The sequence below is a fragment of the Mastomys coucha genome, unplaced genomic scaffold (assembly GCF_008632895.1).
Source record: "Mastomys coucha isolate ucsf_1 unplaced genomic scaffold, UCSF_Mcou_1 pScaffold13, whole genome shotgun sequence".
NCBI classification, from domain to species: Eukaryota; Metazoa; Chordata; class Mammalia; order Rodentia; family Muridae; genus Mastomys; species Mastomys coucha.
Window position 1 is genome coordinate 73,866,659 of NW_022196895.1, and position 6,000 is coordinate 73,872,658.

The 6,000-nt window shown below is 43.8% G+C and overlaps 1 long non-coding RNA gene across 9 annotated transcripts in view; it reads left to right on the top strand.

Annotated features, from left to right (window-relative positions):
• LOC116087388 overlaps positions 1–6,000 on the top strand; it is a 60,086-nt gene that overhangs the window by 40,129 nt on the left and 13,957 nt on the right. For all 9 annotated transcript variants that reach the window (XR_004117412.1, XR_004117407.1, XR_004117408.1 and 6 more), the window contains one exon: positions 2,277–2,401. This is a non-coding gene — a long non-coding RNA (uncharacterized LOC116087388). The remainder of the gene's footprint in view (positions 1–2,276; positions 2,402–6,000) is intronic.

A 6,000-nucleotide genomic window follows, 5' to 3' on the forward strand; every position in this document is an offset into this window, starting at 1 on the left:
AAACGGAACAATGGTAGAATATTTTCATTTTTTGAAAGACATAAATGGCCAGTGTAGAGCTCTGCACCCTGTGGAAACATCTCAGAAACAGTGGCAAATGAAATCATTCATATAAAAGCAGGGAAAAGCTAAAAAAAAAAAATCGGCATTGATGAAAATCCAGAGAGATATTCTTTGGGTTAAGATAATGTGATCCCAGATGGAAGCTTGGAGCGAAAGAAGGGAATGAAGAGGGATGGAAATGGAAACTATAAACAAGAACATAAATGACTGCTGCAGTGAGAACAGAACATTGATGTCTAGCCGCATCTGTTTACTTACCTTAGCCGCTTGAACGCTAGGGTGACAGTTGTAAGCCACCATGCTTTGTCTCCCAGTCAGGTATAAAATGTAGAATCCAGCAAAGCCAAACCCAGTGGCTAATGCTTGCCTTCCAACATTATGTAGGCTGAGGCAGAAAGGTCACAAGTTTGAGGCCAGCCTGGGCTACACAGTGAAACATTGTCTCAGAAAAGAAACAAAAATCTGATCACCTTAGTTTATAAGGCATGGGAGGGTAAACTAAATGAAATGCTCTAAGGTCCTTACATTGGCTTGGAGAAAGGAAAAGTTACCCTTATGGCAGGCAGTACTCATTGGAACCCCAGCACCTAGGAGATGAAGGCAGGAGTGTGAGATCACTGAGGACATAATGAGATACTATCTCAATACCCCATTAACATTAATGCTTGACATACCAAGTATAGATTGCGATATCAAAATAGGTCACTATCTAGGTCACTAAAGAACTCAGGTACGTGAAATTCCACCAAGGTGGTATATGTAATAGTATATGTAGCACCCCACCAATGCCTCACTTATGGCTATGAGGTCTTCTCTGTGTCCCTCTCTCTATTCTTGTCTCCTGGGAGACACTCTTCTCATATCTATTTAAGTTTACTTCTGACCAGTTGCGTGTCCTGGCCTCTGCCACTCTTAAGTCTCCCTCTTCTACCACTTGTGTCTTCTTTAGTTCTTTATTTTCTGGAGCCTTGGTGTGTTGACTCACGCAGGATTGAAACAGTTGTTTTAATTTTGAATTTGTATCTTCTGTATGCTTATTACACCACCTCACATGGGGAGACACTAGGTAATTTTTACAGAAATAAGTAACTCCAGAAAGCTAGTTAGTACCAGTGAGTTATTGTCCCTGTGAAAATGATTTAAGTGATATCTACTCTAACATAGCTCATAGGGTTACAAAGAAGCTAATATCATCTGCACTGGGTCCTAGGCACCTCTTGTATTCTTGGAATCTGGAACTTTCTAGTGATTCCCCAAGTCCCCCACCCCCACTGCTACTTATTTCTATTCATTCTTCTGACCCTCTGGACTTCTCACCTGTCTCTTCCCATACTGGTCCTGCCCCCCCTTTTCTCTCCCCTTCCCCTCTCCCACTCAGACCCCTCTCTCCCTCTGACTCCCATGATTATTTTGTTACCCCTTCTAAGTGGGTTTGAAGTATCTACACTTTTCTTAAATCATACATATTCTTAAAGAAGGCAACAGTTTAACCCACTAGAATGCATCTATAAGAGTAAATTTTTACTTAAATTTTTATTAATATTTTATGTGTTTGGGTATTTTGCCTGCATGTATATCTATATACCACATGTGTGCATAGTGCTCATGGACATTAGATCTTCTGGCACTGGAGTTATAGATGGTTGTGAACCATCATATGGGTTCCAGGATTCAAATTCAGGTCCTCTGGAAGAGCAGTCAGTGTTCTTACCCTCTAAGCCAATGGTTCTGAACCTGTGGATTGTGACCCCTTTGGAGGTCGAATAATCTTTTCACAGGGGTTGCACATCAGATATCCTGAATGTCTGATAGTTACATTATGATTCATAACAGTAGCAAAATGGTAGTTACAAAGTAGCAATAAAAGTAATTTTATGGTTGGGAGTCACCACAACATGAGGAACTATATTAAAGGTCTTAGCATTAGGAGAGCTGAGAACACTACTCGAAGCCATCTCTTCAGCCCCAATGTAAGAGTGAATTTTTAAAACAATAATAAAAATATTCTTTGATAAATTCATAAACATATACAATATACTGTCTACACTGTGTAAGAGTTAGTTTTGTGCAGACGGTGGCCACCTGACCTTTCCCTTCCAGTACGTCAGTGTCTTACCTTTCCTCTTCCCCTGACTTCCTCCTGTCCAGTGTGGAACTCCACACAAAGCCTTCTGGTTGGTCTCAGCCCAACAGCTCTGTCTTTGTACCTGTAGGGTCTCAGGGAAGCGCAGACTTGCCTAGGTCCGACAAATACAATATCCTGCTGAAGAATGACTTCTTAGACTTACTGAGTTCTCTGAGATTTTTGGCTTGTGGAATATCGCTGTATCCCTCTAAGGTAAGTTCCATAATAGTGGGCTGCCTAGTTTTACATCAAACTTGACACAAGATAGAACTATCAGAGAGGAGGGAGCATCAATTGAGAAATGCTTTATAAGATGGGGCTATAGACAAGCTTGTAGAATATTTTCTTAATTAGTGATAGGGGAAGGTCCAGCCCAGTGTGAGTGGTGCCATCTCTGGGCTGGTGTTGCTGGGTTCTATAAGAAAACAGGCTGAGTAAGACTTGAGGAGCAAACCAGTAAACAGCACTCCTCCATGGCCTCTGCATCAACTCCTGCATCCCAGTTCCTGCCCTGCTTGTGTTCCTGCCCTTACTGCTTTTGATAATGAGTTGTTAAATGGAACCATGAGTGGACTATTATAGGGAACTTGCTTACTATTGCTGGTCATCACAGCAATAGTCAACTAAATAAGACAAATGGCAACTAATATCATTTCAATTAAGAGATGACATCATTCAGTCATCTCTTAATTCCCTTAGCTCATCAAATGCTACTCACAAGTTTTCCATCTACATTGCTCTTGAATAAGCATTGTGGGACATCTACACATGGACAGCAGATACTTTCTTCCCTCCAGGCACCTAAAGATGATGTCAGGAAGGGAAGAGAAGCAACACAGGCTGAGTGCACAAGCCATCCCACCGCTTTGGAGCCTAGCTAGAAAGGATACAGACCTAACACATGCTGAGCTGTAAAGTCACTTAAGTGGTCGGTGTTGACTTCAGAAAGGTGGTGTGGTTGGTAGTAGGCAGGGCTGGTAGCCATTAGCTCGGTGTTCAGGAGAGACAGATCTGTCTAGGTTGGAAGCAAGAAGGAAGCGAGGTAAAGAAAGATACAGTGAAGGTGGGTGGGGGAGAGGCTCCTACGGATGGGAAATGCATGGCAGTAAGTGGCACCTCATCTCCAGCAGAGTCCTATTTTTGTGTGTTGAGTGATGTGTGGCCTTGGCAAGGCCACAGGATGTGTGACCCTGCTTCCCTGTCAGGCTCCACCTGAGACCTAGAACAAAAGAGTAAGAAACCCAAGGACTCCAGCTTTTCTGTTTCCTCCAGAACCCCTGGGAAATGGCACATGATCTGGGCAGGCACACCCCAGGAAACAGGAAGCTATTTGGGATTTCATAAACAGCCTCATAATAGTAGCATTTGTCTTCTTGGGGTGGTCTTTTTTATTAAGGAAGCTGTTGGTACATGGCTAATAGCTTAGTCAACCCAGCTAGGTGGGGGTGAAAGAACTCTTAGTTTTTACGGGTAAGTTCTTTGTTAGTGACAAGAGCGGGGCTGGGAGGGATGTGTATGGGGTGTGTTGAGAGCATCATCAGAAAGAGCATTTCCAGAGAAGGGCTGGTGTCTGTGAGATATTCTGAACAACATCATGTTCAAAGGTAGCAGTTACTGTCCCTGTTATCAAGCAGCTTAGGAGACAAACTTAATGTCACAGAAGGATAATACCACTGCATGGTAGCTGGGGAAAGTCCTAGTTTAATACAGGATCATAGTAGAAGGAGATGTTTTCAAAAAAGATACCCTTTTTCAAAATCGTATGTGCATGAGTGTTTGCTATATAGGATGCCTGGTTCCTGAGGAGGCCAGGAGAGGGCATTGGCTCTCCTGGAATTGGAATTACATATAGTTGGTAATTCTAAGTGGGTGCTATGAATGAAACCAGGGTCGTCAGCAACAGCAGCAAGTGCTTTTAGCCACAGAGACACCTCTCCAGGCCTGAACTCATTAGGATTTGTATTTATTACAGTAAAATTTTTGGCCCTGAAAGGTAATGAAACATGCAATATCATATCAAAGGAAACAAGTTATTATTGGATGCTGAAAGATAAAGTATTAGTGAAGACTTTCTTCTGGGGGAGGGAAGTGTGAATGGCTGTCTCACATCTGGTAGAAAACTGATGGTCATCTTTTGGTCTATATGCGAAGATGTGAACTGAAGATGAAGGGGTTGGTGTTAGTTGACATGCTCTCAAATGCTATATTAATGTCTCCCCTGATTTTGGAGGGCATTTGGAATTTTATTTATTTATTTGTTTGTTTGTTTTTTGAGACAGGCTTTCTCTGTGTAGCCCTGGCTGTCCCAGAACTCACTCTGTAGACCAGGCTGGCCTCAAACTCAGAAATCCGCCTGTCTCTGCCTCCCAAGTGCTGGGATTAAAGGCAAGTGCCACCACTGCCCAGCTGCATTTGGAATTTTAAAATGTACCTTAGAAAGATGCAGGTTTGACTGGCCACAGGCAAGAGTAACAGGAGAGAGAAAGGGGGAGGGAGAAGGAGTCTGAGGTCTGGGCATGTAGAGGGAGGGAACTTGAGAGACGGCCTACAGGAAGAAACTTGATGGTGGCAGAAGACCCTAAAGAGCATTGGTGACTGGGGAGGGTCATCAAGGAGGAGTATGGCGGCCGTTCTAGGCTGAGTATGGGTATCTGCCGTAGTCTAGCCACCACGCAAACACTCAGTGAGTTGAATCAACAAATATCTTATTATATTTGAGAGTTAGGTGGAATTGGGGGTCATCTGCATAATTCTGAGTGCAGACCTATGAGAGTGATTTCATGATCTCTATCCTCTTCTTAGAGGAAGGAGAAAAGAAACCTACTATGTTGGTTGACAGCACAGGCGTGGGAGTCCTGGAGTCTGAATGGCTCTGTCTTTTCCTACCTGCATGGCCTTGCAGGGGTCTATTAGCCTGAGTGTCAGCTTTCACACCTGTAGAATAGGAAAACTTCCTTGAGGGTTTTTTTTTTTAAATGGTTTACATCATACATGTAAGTGCTCATTAAATCTATAATGGTTTTGATTTTCTGGAAATACTGTCTACTCTTGCATGATGGTGGAAAGATGTAACAGATGTAGTCCCTGTTGTCAAGCAGCTTAGGAGACAAGCCCAGTATTGCCGATGGCTGGTATAACTGCACAGTAGCTGGGACGGGGGCTATCGCAAGGGAGATGGCGTGGTCCTAGTAGCCTTCATGGGAGGTGTGATAGCCAATTAGGCTGCCAACTTGATTACATCTAGAACCAATAAAAAGGCAAGATGCTGGGCATGCCTGTGAGGAATATTTCTGATCGGGTTATTTGAGGAAGGAAGGCCCATCCTAAACTGGGATCACACGTCCTGATCATACAAAAGGTGGCTGCCCTCATGAAAGACCATGGAAGAAGGAAGGCTTTGCCCTTTGCCCTTGCCCTCGCTCTCACTGGCAAACTACATCTCATCTACTCTGCTACTGGGGCAGTCCTTCATGGATATTAGAACTTCATTAGGATTCTGATGCAGACTGAAGATCAGCAGTTCTCCCAGAATCCTCCAGGGCTCCAGGGCCATTTTGGGATGACTGGATCATTACTGGATTCGTGGCCTTCCCATCATGAGACATTGTTGGGCTGCCAGATCACAGCCCGTAAGCCCATTTCATAAATTTCCCTTCCTTCACAATCCCTACTCAACTATGCTTCGTTCTTGCGGTTCTGCTCTTTTAGAGAAGGCAGACAAGTGCTCTAGGTGGTATGTCTTTAACTGCGCAGAAGAAGGATGCCCCAGGCTGTAGGGAAAGCCAAGAGACAGGCAGGGGAGGATGAGCGGG